The sequence below is a fragment of the Sminthopsis crassicaudata genome, chromosome 3, assembly GCF_048593235.1.
Source record: "Sminthopsis crassicaudata isolate SCR6 chromosome 3, ASM4859323v1, whole genome shotgun sequence".
NCBI classification, from domain to species: domain Eukaryota; kingdom Metazoa; phylum Chordata; class Mammalia; order Dasyuromorphia; family Dasyuridae; genus Sminthopsis; species Sminthopsis crassicaudata.
Window position 1 is genome coordinate 75,683,677 of NC_133619.1, and position 21,896 is coordinate 75,705,572.

At 34.4% G+C, this 21,896-nt stretch overlaps 1 protein-coding gene across 3 annotated transcripts in view; it reads right to left on the reverse strand.

The window, feature by feature from the left end:
- Nucleotides 1–21,488, reverse strand: part of CREB1 (cAMP responsive element binding protein 1) — a 78,605-nt gene extending 57,117 nt beyond the window's left edge. For 2 of the 3 annotated variants that reach the window (XM_074298902.1, XM_074298904.1), the window contains exon 1: nt 21,352–21,488. The gene's annotated coding sequence lies outside the window, so the exon portion shown is untranslated. The remainder of the gene's footprint in view (nt 1–21,351) is intronic. The other variant, XM_074298903.1, reaches the window with a different exon arrangement.
- Between the last annotated feature and the right edge of the window lie 408 nt (nt 21,489–21,896).

A 21,896-nucleotide genomic window follows, 5' to 3' on the forward strand; every position in this document is an offset into this window, starting at 1 on the left:
GCAATTTGAAATCACACCCCAATGTTACTAGATTGTTCATACCCTTTGACCTGGAGAAACCACTACTTGACATAATACCTGAAAGAGATCAAAGAAGGAAAAGACCCATTTATGCTAAAATATTCATAGCAGCACTATTTTTTGAAATCAAGAATTGTAAACTAAGGGAATCATCACTATCTGAACAAAATATGGTATACACATTAAAAATATATATATTAGTGTCCTGAAATGAGTTCAGCAGAACCATAAAGATAATTTATACAAGGACTATAACATTATATAAAGAAAAACAAAGCAATAAGCATACATTTCCAGATACTGCTGATTGAAGTGTGGATGTTTTATTTATGTTCCAGGGGGAGAAGAGTTGTTGAGGGGGTGATTAAGAGTAGAGTGTGTGTGTGTGTATACCCACTCACGGACACAAGCATAAAATAAAACAAACAAAAAAGCCCACAGTGAAAACAGAGATTAGCAAGATGGCTTTGGAATGAATGCCTTGAACTTAACTCTATTTTTTAAAAAAGCTGTATGTAACAGATTTAGTATTTCAAATATCATCCTTTCTATTTATGTGTGGAAATACTCATGTTTATTGACATTGTCAGGTTTGAAATGGTAAATAAACAAACAAACCCCCTACTCCCACCTCCACATTTCAACTTTTTAAAATGTCTTATGGTCTTTCCAAAAGGAGAGGGGGGGAAAAAAACCCAAAAACAAAAACCTAATCCTTAAACTGCACTTTACTTTCCATAGAAGAGAACTGAAGGCTAGGATATTCTCTGTGTATTTTAGAAGACATAGCTCTGCCTTTCTTAAACTACAGAGAACAAGAGCAGAGGAATTTTGCCAGTTAAGACGCCTAAAATAGTGAAAATTAATAAAATAGGTATCTTTTTAGTAAATTTAACAAAATGAAACTTAATAAAAAAAAAGATCATTTGGTATTTAGAAATATTATTACTTTGTATCTCCCCTTCTATATTGAGAGGCATAGAATGTGTACTGCACTTGGAACTCCCTAACTATGTGACCATGTGCAAATCACTTAGCTACTAGAAGTTTTGGCTTTCTCATATGTAAAATGGGATAATATCTATCATACTGTTTTAAACAAAATTCTGAACCCCAAATAAAGGTTCAGTAAATCAACAACCTCAACATAAGTGAAGCAACTTAAACTTTTAATATGTTCCTGCAGGAAGCAGGTGTAAAACTCAAAATGAGCTTACACACTTTACAGAGGGGCAAGATCATAGACTTTTATTTCTTCTCCCTGACACAAAGTCTCTTTCCCATCTCCCCAATGTCTAATGTGATTAGTTAACATTCTTTTCTGTTTCTCCTACAACATACAACCCTTAATATGTTCTCCCTACCACTATATACATTGTATGACCATTAAAATGAACCTTAGAGTCTCCTGGGAGAAGTTAATATTTATGAAGCAATTAAGCATGCACATTTTAGCTAAGCAATGCCCTTTCTCTTCCAGTTTTTTTTTTTTTTTTAAATTTTAAATTATACAACTAATTCTGTCTAGTTTCAACTGCTTTCAGGAACTCCCCTTCTCTTCTCTACATTACTACTTCCGGTTCCAAACTTCAGTTTTCCTTTGCTATGGGAACATAGCTGTTTATTGTTACTCCTAATACCAACTTCAGAGGATTATAAGATTCAAGTTAGATAATGTATTTTAAAAAACTTTATGAACATTAAAATTCAATTTTTTTGATTTGTAATTCAATTATTTAATAATATAAACTAAAGCTATTAATTATTTTTAATGTAATAATTTTTTCACCTGGTGGCAGCAATCACCATTAAGACTCAAAAATTCTCTTGAATTAAAATGAAAATATCCTAGGTATATTCTAGAAAAATTGTTTTCAAACTGAAACATAGTTTTCCCTAGAAGACCCCCATCTCTTTCATCCCCAGCATTGAGCATGTCTAACCTCACTGTCTTCCTTTCTATCAGCTTTCAATGAATTCACATTCAGAAATCCCAATATACTTCTAGATCCAAATGCCAATTGGGGATCTTTGTCCTGTTCACCATCAATCTAATGGTCTATGGCAATCCTTATGAAGTTATCAATGCTGCCAAGGAAGAATGGGAAAAGCTGCTGCTAAGCAGGAGGAGAAAAACCCAAGTATAGTGAAGAATGAAGACTGTGGAATCAAAGGTTAGGATCTGCGTAGGTGTAAATTTCTCCAACCTTGAACTTCAGGTAAGAACCTGAACAAGATGCTAATATTTCAATAATTACCTCACATACTCATGTGTGACCCTAGTAGATGCTTGGAAATAATAAAAGCATTTATCCCCCCCAGGATGGCTGTGAGGGTCACATAACTTAGCATGATGCCTGGCATATAGTGTTATCTAAGTTTATTATTATTGTATGCTATTCTGAAGTCTACAAGCTTCAAACTGTTAAAGGGGGCCCACAATCCAAAAAAAAAATTTAGAACCCTTGAACTAAATGATCGTTTATATCTCCTCAAACTCTTAAATCTACTGAAGCAATCTTATTGCATATAAGTAATAAAATCCACTGCCCAAGATCACAAGCTGGAAAATTACTAGAGATGTATAATTCAATCTTAGGTGCTCTTTCCAAAAAGAAAGATAGTGGACAGAGAACATAGCCTTTGCTGAGGTCCCAGTTTCTTAAATCTCTAAAATGAGAAGATTGGAGTAAATGGCTCCTCTAGGTCCTCCAAACTTTCACTCTGATACCATAAAAACAAGTTCAAAATCACCACAATTTTAGTTTAAAATGATGGCAAGAGGACATCTAGTCCAACCCATAACTCAGAGACTCTACTACAATATACTCAGTAAGTGATTTAGAAGTAGCTCATTTTCTACCTGAAAGGAAGGGAAAGTTGGAGCAAAAGATTTCGCAAGGGTCAATATTGAAAAACTACCCATGCATATGTTTTGTAAATAAAAAGCTATTTAAAAAAAAAAAAAAAAGTTGTTTATTTTTTAGCTACAGCAGAATTTGCTATTTAGAACTTCCACCCATTATCTCTTGTTCAGCCTAGAGGAACCAAACAGCAAAGTTTCTCTTATATTTCATATTACTTCAAACAAGGATATCTCTTCCCCTGAGCCTTTCATCAATTCTCATATGGCACAAACTTGAGGCTTTTTCTAATTTCAACTACCTTTTCCAGAATACTGTCTGGGTTAGCAATGTCCTGAATAAACTGTAGTGCTCCAAATGGAACATAATAATCTTGTTGTAGTTTGATCAGGAAGGACTACAGAGGACTTTCATATCACTCTTTTTTCTGGAAGCTACACCCCCCTCTTACTAGAATTTAAGACAGCTTTTTGAGCTGTCCTATCATTCAATTTACATATATTGGACTGTCCACTACAACATTCAATAGTTTTTCCACTTTTATCTTCTCACAATTCTCTACCACTTTATACTTGTATGTCACCATGTACATTTATATTTAATCTGATTTCATTTTACTTTATCTGGCCAAATATTCCAGTTGCTCAACAGACATGGGACTCACTGACCTCTATATTAAACTATCCTTGATAGCTAAATCACCTGCAAATTTGGGATGCTATCAATGTTTTTATCCAAATCACAAACCAAGAAGGATAGTTATGAATTTTCCAAGATTACATTTGTCCTTTTGCTCCTTTGTGTGTTCCTATAGACTGTTGTACAGAGTGGCAACATATTTCCTCAGTATTCCCTCTCTGAAACCCTTCCTTCAAGGACCAATAAAAGCAACCCTTCTCAATGAAACTATTCCTGTTCTCAGTTCCACAGAGTAATTTCATTCTCCTCAAATTTTGAAGTAGCCCCTTTGCCAAATCTTTCCTTTACCCATATTACATTTTATCTAGGGAAAGCACAATATAGTGGAAACAGTATTAGAACAGAAGCCAGAAGAGACCGTAATTAAAATCTCATTTCTGCTAATAACTAGCATTTTTTCTGAATCTTGATATATTAATCTATAAAATGAAGAAAATAATACCAAACTGTGTTGTGAAAGTCAAATAAGAAAATATCTACATAGTGCTATATAAATGTCAGATGTCATTACAACACTGTATCATATCCATTTGTACAGTTTTGTTTTCTTCTATTAAATTAAAATTGTCTAGAGGGAAAAAATTAAATAGTTTTTCAGGATCTAGTAAATGCTTAATAAATGTTGCCTGAATTTCTGTTTAATGAATCCTAATTTCATTGCTAATTCCATCATAACTTCAAAATAGATTATTCTGGGTCTTTCCCCTTCACCCCAAAGAGCACAGCTAGAATAATAGATATGTACTTAATAGAATATAAGTATCTATAATAAAACAAATTGCCTGAAATAATATAGAGGAAAAACACTTTCACATAAACAAATTCTGAATGACAAACAATATCCCAAGATACACTAAAAAATAAATCACAAACACCCTTTAAGCAGACACCCAATATGAGAAAAGGGACCATCATCATCACTTGTTTTAATCAAGTCAGATTTTGACTTTTGGTAATTCCAGAAGCACCAGCAACTTGACTATTAAAACAAAATTTAAACTTAAATCAAATTTTACATCTGAGATTTCTTAAGCAAAATTGAATTTTTCTATTTAATCCCTTAAAAAACCAATAACCTTTACCTATTAGCACTTGGAGATTTTGCTTTGGAAGTCTAATATGATATGGTGGATTCCCCACTTGGAAGCTAGTTATTCCCAATATTCACATATAGTTTACCTATATGTAAATATTTTACTGTCTAATGTAAATAGAGATTCCTGTGTTAAGAGTACAAAACCATTTAAAAGCATTATTTAATTTAGAATAGGTTGTATGCATCAGATATTGACAGTTGCATTACAATGTGAGGAGCTATGAAATTTTAAAGTTGGAAACAAAACCTCAAAAAGATTAGGGATCACTACTGTTAGGCAAAGAGCATTGAACCTGAAATTATTACAACTCAATTTGTGTTCTATCACTATTAATTTTGTAATCCTGGGCAAATAACTTGACCTTTCTGAGTCCTGATTTGCTCAACTGTAAGAGCTGTAACATTCTATAAGAGAGCAGAAAACCAAAATAAAACAAACACCAACTTATTTTATTGTGGAGGCCCAATTACTCCAACATTTGCTGAATGATAGTAAAAAAGAGAGAGAGAGAGAGAGAGATGTAAAAGGTTTTGCATACTTACTATATGTAAGCCATAATCTTTTAAAAAAGAGTTGTGGCCAGCACCTAACAATTATTAGATAAAACTAAACAGACTATGCAGAACAATGCTAACTATAATAAGTTTATTAAGATAAAACTTTAGGGGCCTATAGAATCCTAAAATGGTGCTTGCTGACACAAGTTAAAAAAAAAAAATTACTGTTGGACAATAGCTGATTGAAGCAATTGAGGCATTAGAATTTATAGGTTCACAAGGTAGTATGCTAAATGCCATAGAAGAAAACAAATTTGCTTGGGTAATTTATGGTCTAATGGGGGGAGGGGAGGAAGGGGTTAAGCCATACTAAGGATAGGGTATCTTTTACTGCCTTGTATTGTTAAATGCCCTATAAAGTGACAGATAATAAGTGCTATAAGAGTTTGTGGTAGGCAAAAATCACTTCTGGCTTCAGTGGTCAGAGATGCACATATGTAGAATTTGAGCTAGATTTTGAAAGGGGTTGGATTTCATTAAGTAGAAACTGCAAAGTAACTGCTAGACTTGAAGTTAATCTTCTAGATCTATGTTCAAATCCCTACTCTGAACATAGCAGCTGAGTCAAGGACAAATCATATCGTTTTAGACGTTTAGCCTTAGTTTCCTTACTTGTGAAATGGGAAAAATATTTATAATATTTCATGGAGTTGTGAAGAAACTGTAAATCTTGAAGCACTATATAAGTGGGAGTTATAATTCTGCTTTAATGGAACAAAGAATGAAAGGGAAAGAAACACTGCAGGAATTAGAAAAATAGTACTCCTATAGCATGGAGTTGGGAAAAATAAGACCTTATTTAGGCTGAGTGAACATCTTATCAGAGTAGAAAGTTTTCTCGATTGGAACTATGGCAAGGGAGGTTTGTGCTCTGTATAATGGAATGGCTAGAAAAAACCTACTAACAGCCACAAAAATAACAAAGTGATGCTACAGCTAACCTGAGTTTGGGGTCTACAATTCTTTAAAATGTATGAGACTGCTGAGGATAAGGACTTTTAATTTTATTTATGTAAATCCCCTAGGACATTGTATGTAGTTAAGTATTTAATAGAAAGCTAAACAAAGTATCAAGAATAGAGCAGAGAAAGTGGAGTCAGGAAGACCTTAGTTAGAAAGAACACTTAGTAGTAATATAACTTTGGGCAAATCACAATCTCTCACTGATTCAATTGGATTCTATTCTCTAAAGTCCTTTACAACTTAAAGTTATCTATGTAAAGTGATAGTTGTAAAGTCTATAAAACAAGAAATATCACAAGTCTGTTATTATGTCAAGTTGTCAAATATCCTGGGAGAATCTGCTTCCTAAGAGCAAGGAATATGTTTTATCTTTGAATTCCCAACATTTTCCTTACTTTTTATCAATATATTCATTGTAGCTACCTATAAATTATGTTGTGACAACTGAAAACATTCTGCTCATAATGAAATAGTGATATGCAAATATTTGAGAATTAAATACATTTGTATTGCCATGAAAATTTTATAGGTTTTTGTAAATTTGCAAGTTTAAGCACTTTAAACCAAATTGTGAACAAGCAAAATCTTAACATTCCAGCTTTTGCCTCGAGCTGGTTGTTAAAAGATGTATGCTATATGACTCAATATTTTGAGTTTGAAGGCTAGGAACAAACAAGGGACATTCAGACTCTAAAATTGAAAAACAACTCTCTAGGATAGTACACCTAAGTAATTCTGAGAAATGAATTATAACCTTGGAGAGACTAAATTCAATGTAATCAGAAAAATCTCTGGCTTTTTCTTGTACTTGTTTTGCTGCTGCCTTTCTTTAGCATACTACTTTGTCATTCAATAATCTAGCAAAATTGAACATGATTTCAATACTAATATGTTTAACTTTACTCCCAGGATCTTGGTACTATTATCATCCATTATTCCAAAAACCAGATAGAACATTTATAGCAGGTTTAAGTCCCAATTATATAGGCAAGACATTAAGCTAACATGTCAAAACTTAAAATTTGGTCTGTGTGTATGCACAGTATATCACATATACTGAAGGAACATGCTAGATGTACTCTGATCAACAACTAGAATAACTATGGCATTCTCATGGAAACAAATGCATTTTTGACAAAGAAGCAAGCTTTGCAGTATGTATGCCCTGATCTCCATTTAAACCAAATCCACTTATCTAGCTCTCTTTTCCCCAAAGTTATATATAAAGAAAATAAGTACTGGAATGGGAAATTGTGTATCATGAGATTACAAAGCGACTCATATTACTATATGAAAAAAAAAATGCTCTAGGGAAAACTATATTCAATTGATTTCCTGTCCTTTACCCTAGTAATTGGTTAAAAAAATAAAATAAAATAACTCCAACTTGTAATAGTTCATAACTACAAATGTAGGATAGCATAAAATAATCATTGAAAATTTAAATTTTTTTGTATTTTTGTGTTTGCTGATATAATTCCAAAAATTTTTAGAATATATTGATATATTCTTGTAACTGTCACCACAATTTTATAATTTGAAGCTGATTTAATAGAATTCTTATTACATTCCAAAGACTAGAAATTTTTTCCAAAGGAATATTATTTTTGGAAAGGCACTGTGTATTCTCTGACAAACTATCTAGATCAAGAATCAAGAGGTTTAAATTTTAATTCCATCTCTGCCATTAATTAAATTTGATAACCTTGGTTAAACTGCTTTACTTTTTGGGGGGTCTCAGTTTACTCTATGAAATGAAAGAACTGGATTAAGTGATTTCTGAAGTCCTTTTGTTGATATCTATTCTATAAAATTAAGTTAAGAAATCTGTAATGTGTTTTTTCCAGAAGTTTCCTTGCTTTATTCTACCTAATTTTCAAATGAATTAAAATTAGATGTTATAATTATTTTTCTATTTACTTTTCCATATTTTTTTTGAAATAAGAAGAAAAAAGATCAATGATATGTCATCAATGTCTCATTCTTTTCTCCTTTATTCTAGTCTCTAATGATTCTGTGATCTTTCTCATCAAGGCTAAATCCTCTCCCCAACCATTGATCCCATTCCCTCCAAAAAATCACCCCACAATAAAGTACTCTATAACCTTTAATATTCTCTATCTGTTAGCTCCTTTCATCTTGCCTATAAAAGGCACAAATCTTTTTTAATATAGAATAACATCCTTCCAAGACCCTTCTAATAATCTTATTTCTCCCTTTCATAGTCAAAGTCTTTAGGAACAAGGAAAAGGTGGTTGACATTTTCTGCTTACACTTCCTCCTCTCTCACTTAAATCCTTGGCTCCTGACCTTGTTTACTTAATTGAAACTTTCTCCAAGAGTTTGTTAAATCTGATGTCCTTTTCTCAGTTCTCATCCTTCTGGACCTCAACATCATGTGACACTAATTACCAACTTTTCCTGGATACTTTCTCCTCAGTCTTGCTTGATTCTCTTACTGCTCCTTAGTTTTCTTTGTTGGCTTGTGGTCCATGTCATATCCCCAAAGTATTTGTGTGTAGTCCCATGGGTATGTCCAGGGACTTTTCTATTACCTCCACAGCTTTCATGTTTACCATCTTATAAAGTGATTCAAAGATCTATATATCCAGGGCTCCTGAGCATTAATTGTGCACATATCACTGGAAGTTATTGAATATTTTGAACAGAATGTGCCATGGCTATTTCAAGCTCAACATTTCAAACACTTAAATCATTAGCTTACCCCCAAAACTCACCATCTTCTGATTTCCCTATTTCTGTCAAGGGCACTAGCAACCTTTCATTCATCCAGGTTCACTCAGTATAGTTGTCAAATGCCTTACTCTTTCTCACATGTAGCTAATCAGTTGCAAATTTTATAACTTGTGCATTCACAATCTTTCTAGTAGTTGTCCACTCTGGTTAAGGCTCTCATCACCTTTTAACTGGATTACTTCAATCACTAATTAAATGTCCCTACTTCAAATCTCCCCTTTCTCCAATCCATTTTCCACAAAACTGCCATTACTTCTCACAAGTTCAGGAATGATTATGTCACACCCCTACTCAATAAATTCCAATGGTTTCCTATTGCCTACTTAGGATCAAATATAAATGTCTCTTTAGCTTTTAAAGCTCTTTCAACCTGGTCCAACATATCTTTTCCAAGTTTATTACCCATTATTTCCATTTCTGTACTCAATCTAGCCAAATTGGACTTCTTGTTTCTCACACATGGTAGTCCACCTGTAGGCGCTGAGATTGTACTGGCTATTCCCCATCTCTGGAATGTAGTTTTTATCCACTTTCTACCTTTCAGAATATTTACTGCTAAATTGTGCTCAAGTGCCACCCTCTCCCTAAAATCTTTTATGAATATGCTAATTATTAGCATATCCTCACTCCCATTGCCTTGTGCCAATTTTGGATATTTTGATTTCCTTAAATTCTAGAATGTTCCTTTATAACAAGGGACTGTGCCATTTTTATCTTTGTATCACAGTAGGTATTTATCATAATTTACAAGGAATGTTCATTATTGTTTATAATACATGTTTATAATATAATATAAAGAGTACCTATGTGTAAATGTCCTGTTGTCTCTCAATTATAATCCTTCTCTGGGAGGCTTTTCTGTAAAATCTTTTCCTCTGTGAGCAAGTTTCTTGGGAGGCTTCTGGAGCCTCCAGCCAGAGCAAAGGTAGAATCTAGAATCCTCTTCTTCCTGAATCCTGGCTCTGAATCTCCTTGACCTTCCCTGAAGTTCTCCTGGGAAGTCTTGTCCTTAATCCAATCCAAACTGCTCCTCAGATTCAATTTTCCTCTTTTTATCCTCACAGAGAAGGGGCTTATGGGAACTCCTTTAACCAATGAACTTGTTTCTTTAAAGGTATAAACTCCTCTAAAGATTTGAACTAAAGGTGTGAACTCTGAGCTAGAGAATTGTTAACTATCAGGCTAAATTAGACGACCGAGTTAACACCTAGAAATCCTAATACCTATGAATTTAAGTTATGGCTCCTAAACATAGTAGAGGATCAAGTTTCATTTTGTCATCTGTGTGTCCAATATTTTTTCAGTGGATTCTAGAAAGAGATGAAGTACGTAAAAAAGGTAAGGTAAATGAATACTGTTTACCAAGTATAGCTACTTTTTGAAAAGCAATTTATATATCTGCTAAAAAGAATAGCATCCCCCCTCCCAAATTAAGTCCTACTAAGTAGTACTGGTAAAATTAAAAATCCACCAAAAATATTTATTGAATCACTGTACTACATAGACTGAAAAATGAGAGTTTATTCCATGGAATTTAATTTAATAATATACTTTAGAATTTGGTTAGTTTCATACAAAATGGCCCTAGAAAGACCAAAAAATAAAAAAAATATTGGTTTCCTTGCGAAAGCTTATGAAAAGCATAAACTTGTAATAATCAGATCTTTGTTTTAGTTCCAACTATGAGATTAAGCTGCATTTCTGAACAAGATAATTAATTTTTTAAAGCCTGTTTCCTTATCATTGAAATAAAGGGAACTGAACTAAATGACCTAAAAGGTGCCACCTCACTTAATTAATCTGTTACAGGTATGGCAATGGTATTTCCTTTTTTTTTTTTTTTTTTTTTAAACATAAAGTGTTCCACAATTTTTAAGATACTTTCACCTACATTATCTTAGCACACAATAAATATGAAGTGGTGATATTATTCTTTTACAAATGAGGTTATCTGGAGCTCAAAAGGATGAGAGATTTGCCTAGGGATGAGAACTCAATTCAAACTTCAATGGATTCTTTTCACTATGTCAGAATGATTATATTCATATACATACCGCCTTAATTTTTGAATACGAATTAAGTACTATATGTCTTATTACTTCCATTTTAAAGATAGAAAAACAAAGTAATTGTTAAATTACTTGTATAAAGTCAAAGCTATTTATGTTATAGCCAGAACTAAAAACCCAGGATTCTCACCTGGCTGTAGAGGTTTATATACTGTGCTCAATAATCTAAGAGTGGATAATATTATTAAAAATTTATCTCACTAATTACTTTAACAGCATAGCTGACTTTAAGTGCATAATGAATAGAAAGAGGAAGTGGCCCAAAATCATACTTAGTATGATTTTGTATACTTAGTATACAAATACTTAGTGTATATATATATACTAATATACTATATATTATAACATATAAATATATATATGGAAGGGGTCAATTTAAAAGAGCTTGGCTATAGAGAACCATAAAGTTAATCCACACAGATAATTTAATTGATTTTTCTATATATTTATTGCTAATAAAGTAAAGGGTAGGGAAGTGACATGGGGAAATTAAAAAAAAAAAGTTGGGAGTATAAAAATGATGTCAAATTTTATATTCTGCATCTTAACCAGGAAACTGAGGAAGTCTTTTAATCTATAGAGGCTCTTGGTAGTTTAGTTTCATTATTTTATTAATAATGATATTGTTCATCTTTCACAGACAAGACTAAGCTAATAAAAGCATTTGAGTTATTGGAAATTCAAAACAGAAAATTTCTACTCAGAGGATCCCATTTGTACGGGATATCAAAGTGTGTGATAATACTTTCCCAAACTGACCAAAATGAAAATTAAAATACACTGGGACATTATGTGAAGTACATTTAATTGTTGAAGTTAAAGAAGTCGTCTAACTCAGTATTATGAATTTTGAACTGAAATTTACACTTGTGTTTCCATTTTATTCTAGGTATGTATCAGAAACTTAAGAAGTATTAAATCCGACTTATCAACTTGTAATACTAAACATTATCTAAATGTTTTACATGTGAATGGCAACAATTTTGCCAGCTATAGAATTTTTTTTAAATTAGTCTATAGTAATATGTGTGTGATAAAACAAATGAAATTAACTTTTTTTTTAGGGGGTTAGCTATTAGCTTCTTACAGTTATTTTGATTATGTGAAGAAAAGTAACAAAAATCTTGATCATACAGATGCTGAAAAAGCTTTTGACAAAATCCAACACTTATTCTTATTAAAAATATTTGAAAGCATAGGTATAAATACATATCTCCTTAAAATTATAAGAATTATCTATCTAAAATCACCAGCAGACATTATCCATAATAGAATAGGCTAGAAGTCCTCCCAATAAAATGAAAAAATGATCCTCATCATTCAGTATTGCACTAAAAATACTAGCAGTAGCTAAGAGGACGGATAAGAGGAAAAAATCCAAGAAATCAAAATGGGCAATAAAGTAAATAAAACTATCCTCTTTTTGGAAATGATATGATGGTAAACTTAGAAAAGAAATTCAACTAAAAAGTTTAATTGAAACAATTTTAGCAAAGTGATAGGATATAAAATAAACCCACATAAGTTATTCTGATTGAATAATTTACAAAGCCAAAATAACTTTGGACATTTTTGCACTATTAATGAAATAGTATATTAATTTATCGTAGACATTATACTTTTACAGAAAACATTCTCTTCATTGGTTTCTTGACTTTTAAAAAAATCAGCAGAAAACAATGTAGCATTTGGACAGAATTAGCACCAAGTTAGAGTTCCAGTTCCAGTAGCTGTTCCTGTAAGCCACTTAAGGAATATATAAGTATCTGAAATTCTAATTCCATTTCCAGATCAAAACTCATTAAAATGGGGACAATAGCACTTTCATTTTTGTGTACACACACGCACATTGTTTTTCTCATTAAAATGTAAAGAAAACCTAAACCAAAACAACTTTTCACTGTCATTGTATCCCTAGCATGTCACAAAGTGCCCAGAACTTAAATGCTTGTTGTTTACTTCACATGATTTTTATAAAGAAAGCATTTTGTAAAAATATATAGCAACATACAAAAGTGAAACAATGTTATAGGTTCTATGGCAAGAAATATATACTATTAGTGTCAAGAGGGCATATCTAAATGCATGAAATAGGACAAAATTCATTTAACTAGGATCTGAATTAAGGTTCTCCCGACTTCTGAGTCAGTTTCCCTTATACTATACCATGTAGCTAGCAGAATTAAGAATAACTTAAAAGAGTCAATAAAATAGCTGTATCCTAATATCTTTATTCTTAAAACAGGTTTTCCCTCTAAGAATCTTTTTATTCCCCATTACATTACGTCTAAATGCCTTTATAGGAAGACATATATGAACAAATAAGGTAAAATCTGCACAATGACCATAATAATTAAGCATCTAAGTGTGTAACAAAAATGATGTAATGCCTGCTCTTGAGAAGCTTACATCCATACATATAATTTAAAAAAAAACCAGCACTTTGATTGTTAATCTCAGTCTTGTCCCCACAAAACAGATGCTGAAACAGAAGACCTCCGTAACTGCATTCTATGTCATTTGCATACATGTGGTTCTTTTCTAGGTCTTCAAATCTTCCACAGGCTGAAGTGTAAGAGTCACTGATAGACCTGAATCTGCTCAGATTGGCCCTTTGACTTGGGCTGATCCATCCATCCTTAGGCCATTTGGAGGTTGTGTCCAGTTTCTCCTATCTCTAGGGAATTCACCATGTCAAATTTAGTGGGGACATCTGATTGGCTGAGTCCCACTGAAGCTTAGACTCTTGAGACCAAAAGATTCACCAGCTTTTGGTACCTATTGTATCTATTGTAGATGACCTCAAGAAGTTTGGTCATGAAGGGCAGAAGAGATACAGCATGATAATCGGCAGACTGAAGGATCAAGTGAGGGTTTTCTAAGAATAGGGTAGTCAAGGGTACATCTGTAGGCAGTAGGTAAGGAACCAGGAACCAGACAAGAGAGAGATGAAAAATAGGTGAGAGTGGATGGGAATTGAATGGTGGATAAAGAGATTTGGATTCAATGTAACTGGAATGTGTTTATGACAAGCATATATTGAACACTGAGTAGCACCATTCTTATATTTAGAGGAGAAATGGAAATAAGGCAAGAGGCACTAATGTAAGATGGGATTCACATTTCCTCTTCCCTCCTAAGGCTGAAGAGCAGACAGAAGATGATCCAGCAGAATGAAATCCTGCTTTTTAAAGACTCTACTATAACAAAGATAAAGACCTCAGGTCAGAAAGGTCACCCCTCTTTGAATCCAGCAGCTCTCCTCACAGCAGGATGCCTGACATCATGTTGGCAGGAGACAGAAGTTGTCCCTCACTAGGTGCAAATGGAAATCAGGCCCAAGGCCATGCTACCTCCTCTAGGATATAAGTGGCAGGAGATGGAAGGCTGTTTTTTTTTTTTTTCCTCACCAGTAGCTATAGGTTAGACAGATGTAGCAGGAAGTGGAATTTTCTAAAATGGGGGAAAAGATGGAAATAATGGGTCCCCTGCTGCCTTCCTCCAGGGAATACCATCAGGAAATACAAAGGTAAGCCTAAGAGGAGGATTGGCATCCAAAGTCCAAGATTCTTTTCCCACTACACCACATCTAAGTCTACAACGTAAGCATTTTAGATAGTTGTCTGAGGCTCAAAGAGGTTAAACAACTTATTCTTGGTCACGTAGTAGTAAGTACTAAAAGACTTTAACACTGCCTGGTCTTCCTAAAGCCAAGTCCCGTATTCTATCTATTAGGTCACACTGTTTCTGGAGATAACTGTTACTTATTTGAAAGTAGTATTCTTTTAAGACTACAAATAGATCTGAATGAACAATTTCACTATTATAAATAGCTTAAATTAAATTAAGACAGTATATAAATGTGAATTATTATTATAAAACAATAGATAACATTTAATAAATTAAAAAATAGATCTTTTAAAACCTTCCATGGAATTACTCATATTATCAACAGGTAAGACCAATTAACTTCAGTCTAAATCAGTTTTGTTTTGTTTTTTCCAGCTACAGTTACATTTTCACAGTTAAAATTGAACATTAACAAACAGGCACATCACTTAACTCCTGAAATAAAATTGCTGAAATACATAGTAGAGAAGTAAATGCACAAACTAGGAGACAAAAAGACCTCAGTTCTAGCTTCAGCTCCACCACCATCTAGAGTTTTGGCCTCTGGTACAGTCTCTTACCTCTTCTGAACCCATTAAAAAAATTCATGCTAGGGAAAAATACCAGCTTGTTTAACTTTAAGATTATGAACTCAAATGAAATGCAAAAATTCCTTTAAAAGGCAATCATGGGGTTTATAACACTGCATCTTAGGTCACACTTAGTTGATGTGTGGGTTAGTTTTGTTGACTGGCTCCCTTTTCCCACTTTTAAATCAAAAGAATTACACAAATACAAAATATTACTCTATGTGTTCAACCATGCTTTTGGATTTGTTAAGAATAAGAGTTTCTATTTTTACCTTTGGGAACAACTTTAAATACTTGATGAAAGTTCTCTTCCTAAAAAATAATTTAATCTAACTTTCCCACTTATCTGCCTTTTCTCGAATACCAATCCTTACATTTACTATATCCTCTAATTCTAAAATGGAATTGTTTAATCTAATGGTGCTACTTCCTGGTCCTAAGGACATATAGACCACTTAGAACTAGGTTATAACTATTGAATTTAAGTTCTCAAATGAATTTTGTTTTGTTTTTTTAAAAAGTGGCTGTCAGCTATCTGTACCCAGAGAGAGAACTGTGGGGATCACAACTCCGTGTTTTCACTTTTTTTGTGTTGTTTGCTTCCATTGGTTTTTTTCCTGATTTTTCTTGAAGTACACGTTTAACATATATTGGATTACTTGTGGGGGGAGGAGTGAGGGGAAAGGAGGAAAAAATTTGGAACACAAGGTTTTGCAAGGGTGAATGCTGAAAATTATCTATACATGTTTTGAAAATAAAAAACTTTAATAATAAAATAAAACAAACATATAAATAAGTTGGTATCCTATATTCAACCTATATTGGATTACTTGCTGTGTAGGGGAGCGGGGACGGGGAAGAGAGAAAAATTTGGAAAATAAGGTTTTGTAAGAATGATTGTTGAAAACTATCTTTGCATTACATTTTGAAAATAAAAAGCTACTATTAAATTTTTTTAAAAAGAAAGAAAACCCCTGTGATGGGATCAGTACTACAAGATTTCCTATCTCCTACTCTTTAGTCTTCTAAGAGCTGAAAAAATTGCATATGAAGCTATTATATTCTGATTTCTTTAAAAATAAATAGTGAATTACAAAAGAAGGTATATTGGCATAAGTGGCACAGTAGAGAACACTGGCCCCCCCAGATCAATAGGACCCAAGTTCAAATTTGGCTCCAGACACCCACTAGCTAAAGATGTGAAAATGGGAAGTAACAATTGGCTTAAAAAAAAAAAAAAAAAAAGTGTTCTTACTCTCACTTATCATCAAACAGTGCTTATTTAATTTTTCCATCCAAGCTGGACAATGGTAAAAGATGTCATCTGAATTCCTAAAATTTATTACAGGATAATGATGTTCAAAAAGAAGAAAACTAAGCATTAGTACTTCTAGGTGAAATAATAAAATATATAAATATAAAGCACATGACTATAAATTACTGGACTATTCAATTAAATAACACTAAATTTACCTAAAACAGAAAGACTAGGTTTTTTTTTTTTTTTTTTTTTTTTTTAAGTGGGCCAGTTTCTAACACTACGCATCAATGCTATTACTACATAATTTAAAGTAGCTGGCAGAAGCAAAAAGAAAAAAAAAAAAAAAAGTTAAATGAAACTAATTCCATCACCTACCAAAAAGAGCTCTGGACTTCTTCCACCAGTAAAAATAACACTTAAATACAGTGGAACATCTATTAAAATATTTGTGTTTGCAGATTTGTTACAAAATCAAAAATAACAATGTGCTTAAAAAAAAAAAAAAATCACCTGTAGTGCAGAGTATCACCTGAAATAAAAATCATTAAGAGATTATCAACCAAAACAAATATACATACAAAACTAAGAGATTATAAATTTTCAACATATATATTTTCAGTGTACAAATGACAATCCCAGCATTCAGTTAGTTGTACAAGGACTTAGAACTGAAAGAGACATTAGCAATTAATTCAATCTATTTTTAAAATACGTAAATTAAGGCCTCAGAGGGTTTTGTGTGATTTTCCCATGGCCACACAACTACCAAGAATGAATGACATGTGAATTCAAGTCTTCTGACCACAAATTCAGTGTACTAAAACACAGGTTGAAACCATTTTACAAATGGAAATATACTATATTCTCGTTTCTCAGATAAGCTATTCATAAAAATCATTAAATTCAAAGAGGAAGATAGGGGAGAAATTTTTTCTCTCTTCCCCTAACCCTGCTCCCCTACAAAGATACAACTTTTTATACCTTGGTTTAAAAAAAAAGTCAGATTGCTAAAGTAAGACATGAATAAATAGCTTTTGTTTCTTGAGTCATATGCATTATATGACATAGCCAGATTTCCAAGAAAAATAACTGGATGAAAAAACGTTGCATATAGTAGAGCTTTAGATATATTTTTTAGAAAGTTAAAGTTTCAGTCTGTTTGGGAACTAAAGTTGAAAACCACAATAATTTCTTTTTCTGAAACACATAAAATATTGGTAAGTCACTAAGAAATCTGAGGTGCAAAGGCCATCAAAAGAATTTCCCTTAAATATAAAAATGCTAAAAAAAGTTTAAGGTATTTTTTATGATAATATTTCTTACCAAGACAGAAGTATTATGTGCTACATGCCACAATAAGAGAAAGAAAAAAATCCCACAAAAAAATTAGCCAAAAAAACCAAAACCAAAACCAAAACTAAACAACAAGAAAAAACTAACTAGTTTAGGAAACCAGTTCTGCTTACCATAGTCTGAATTTGAATGTGAAAAAAAAAAAAAAAAAAAAAAAAAAAGGGGGGGGTGCGCGATACTCCAAAATTCCCATGTATAACTTAACTTTTCTATGGAAAAGTTTTATTTTTATTTCAGAAAATCAATTGCCTTATAGCATTCTGATTCAAAGTTTTTATAGAAGGATTCCTTTACAAGATATATGCCTAAAAATCCAGATGTATATTTTGCTGTAAGTAAAAGACAGTTTTAGAAACATAAGTTCCTAATCTTGTTATCTTGTGGCATACAACTAACTGTAATAGGATCTGAATCTTACCTTTCAGATAATCAAAATGTTGTTTCAAAAGTGAAAACAAGTAATTTTCTAAGAACATACATAGCGTATTGTTAGCTGGATGTGTACTTACAATACATATCACATATAAATTACAAATAAGTAAATTTTAGCGTAATAGGAAGGAAAAAATGCTCCAACATTAAATTATAATTGGGATGTAGGCAGATAAAATTGATTTTTTTCTGTAGTTGTAGTTTAATTTATCATTTCAACAAGGGAAATAAAGTGTATTTAAGAACAATAAAGTTATTCTCTACCTATTCAAATGATCTATAACATTCCACAACATTCAGAACTAATTAAAAGCTAGCATGGCAGAAAGGCTAAAGAAAAATCATCTCCCCCCCAATCTCCTACATATGTATTATCCCAATAGTAAAATTAAAATTGTCTACTTAAGTTGACTATCATGTTATTACTAAATTTTACTTAAGTGACATAGATATAAAAAACCCAACTACTGGAAAATCCAGAACTTGAGATTTGAGTACTTCCAATTAGAATAATTCCACCTCCCTATCCTTTTATGCTTTTGCACATTTGTTTGCTACATTCAATAGAAATTGTTTAAAAGTACTTAAGAGGATGCTAAATCATTTCAATTCAGCACTAGTAATTGCCCGTTCAAATGTCAGTCAATCCCAAGAACTGCAAAATTAAAAATTTGCATATTACTGGACCTACAAGAAAAATAAATTAAAAGCAATAAAATGCTTATACCTTAGAATCTGTTTGTTTCTACAAGGATTGAAAAAGTATCATCATTTGCTAGTCAGGCAGTAAAATGTTTCTATATTATAATGGTTTATGAGCAATTTCCTCATCAAGTTTCCCTTTAATAAAACCAGTACTGGAATAAATTTTTCCGAAGATGGCAAACTGGACATGAAATGTTAAACACACATTTATATGTACATGTGTATATAAGTATTTGGGGGAGGAGGAAGAGAAGTGGAGATTGCTGTCATATTTTTAAATAGCATTTTGAGATATAAGAAGCACTTATATTCTCATTTGATCCTCACAAGCCTGTGAGGTAGGTTTTGCAGATATTACCTGTTTTATCAATGAGGAAACTGAGGCTCTGAGGTTGTGATTTGTAAAAGATAAAGTTACCACAGTTTTTGTTAAGTCTAAAATTTTAGTTATAGATCACGATGCTCATTAATTATATAAATGCTTAACAAATGTAGTTTTATCTTTAAAGTTTGATAGTTCCTCCAAATTATTAAGACTTAAGATTCATTTTTTCACCAGATAAATAAGTCTAAGGAAGATTAATTTTAAAATCAAGAAACGGAGGGGTATGTAGAAAAACTTTCATTTCAGTCAGTCAGAAATATTATAAATTTAAAACATAAGTTTCCAGGCAAATATTCTAATTTGAAATCCTAACTTAATAGTGTGAATTTGGTGAAATGGATCACATTCAAAGCAAACGTCCCCTCCCAAGTAATTTCCGCTATTTAAAGTGCAAACAAACTTAAAAGACTCCCCCCTCTTCCCCCCCCTTCCAATTAAGAGAAACAAAAAAATGTGTAAATAAAAAAATTGCTTTTTATTCCACAATGGAAGATTTGTGCTACCTGTAGAAAAAGCAAAATAAAACAATGTGTGAAGAGACATTGCCTTTTACTCCAAGAAGTGCTGTAGTGAGAATTCGGAAGTATCCAATTAAGAAAACAAATATGGGTTGACAAAAGTTACTTTTTACTCCACGAAGGTTTCTGTGCTATCAGAGGAAATAAAACACTATTAAAAAAAAAAAAATCCCACAACTTCAGGGGAATACTAAGTAGCTACCACTTCTGACAGTTACATTTTTTCAAGAACATGAATGGGGAGGGAGGTGTCAAGGGAACGTGGAGAAGAAAAATCACAACGTGTTTGGAAGAAACAAAGATGTACATTACCCCCAAAACGTTTGGTTTTTTCTTAAAGATGACTTTCAGAATGAAACGGTGCAAGTGACTTTTACCCTAAAAGGGGTTAAATCCGAAACTACCGAGGCTTCCTTTTTACAAGTTGTTTTTTCTTTTTTTTTTTTTTTTAAACGACTAAAAAGAGTTTCTTGATTGTTTAAAAAAAAAAAAAACAACTTAGGTCAGTGAACACCGGGCTTGGTTCCCCCTCCTCCTTTGCCCTCTTCTTAAAAAGGAGGGAAAGTCAGCTAAAACGAACTGCAACATTAACCCTCATCACAACTGCGCAGGAAAAAAAACCCTCCAATTTTCCCAAAGGGGTTACAGGGTAAGAAAAAAAGTGCAGCAATAAAAATACGATACGAAAAATACCTTTGGTTTGGAACTTTATTGCACAAAAGAGCAAAGAAAGAGAAAGACAGCAGATTAAACGTTGCCTTTTTTTTGCACCCCCCAAGTGGCGTGGTAGAGGGGTTTTTCAGGAAGCAAATACTTTCTGCCCCCCAAACTTCCTTTTCCTCACTCTTCCAAAAAAAAAAATTAATAAGGATAAAAATAACAAAAACTCCCGGGCCAGAAACTGCTTCTTTTACTCTGATCCGGCGGTGCCGGAGAACCTGGAGAGGAGCGCTCGGGGTGGAGAACGGAGGGGGAGGGGAGAGGAGCGGGGGAGGGGGGCGCACCGGGGGGGAGGGGGGGCTCGGCGGTGGTTTCCCGCACATTCCCCCTCCCCCCACAGCGGGAGAAGCAGGGCTCCGGCTCCCCGCCGCGGGAGCCCCTCACCCCTCGGCCGCGCGCCGGGGACGCGGGGATACGGGGGTCCCGCTCCTGCCGCCCCCCTCCCCCGGCGCGCCCCTCCCCGGGTGCCCCCCGGCCCCCCGCCCGCCCGCTTGCCCCCCGCCAGGAGCGCCGCCGCTGGCTGCAGGCAGAGTCGCTGCCGCCCCGGCTGCCGCTGGCTCCAGTCCGCCGCCATTATTCTTTGTTCGCTGAGAGCGGCGGCGATGTGGTCGGGCTCGGGCGGAGGCTCCATCTTTAACGCGGCCCCTCCTGCGAGGGGAAGGCCCCGAGCGCGGGTGTCCGGCGCCTCCCCGTCCCCCCTCCGTCCCCCCGGCTCTCTCGGGCTCCTGCCTCCTCCTCCTGCTCCTCTTACCGGTGGTACTGGCTCCTCCGTCACTGCTTTCGTTCGCGGCCCGGATCTCGCTGGAGTTTTATTCTCTCCCCCACGTAACACACCGCGTCAAACTACACCTCCGCCGCGTCACTCACCAACACTCCGCTTCTCCCAGCCGCCCGGGCCACAGGCAGCAGCAGCCGCCGCCGACTGAGGAGCCGCAGCCAGGGAGCCAGCCAGCGCCGCCCAGTGCCGAGTGCGCAGCGGCGGCCGCGCACGGAAACGCCCGAACTCGGCCGGAGACGCCCGAATGGCCCCGCCTCGCGGCTCCAGAGGCGGAACTTGCCGAGCGATTTCGGAGCCTCGGGGCCCAACCGAAGAGGCTCTGACCGGGGAAGGGAGGCGGGAAGGAGGTTGCGGCTTTTGCAATGCAAACCCCTTGGACTCTGCTTGCTAGGGAAGGGAAATAACGTTTGTTTGTCACTCAGCGGGCCGAGAAAACGGTAGGAAGAGAGAATTGCTCCGAAGTTGTGGCTTATTAAGGCAATTCTTATCTTCTCTCCAGTCTCTACCCACGAGGAAAA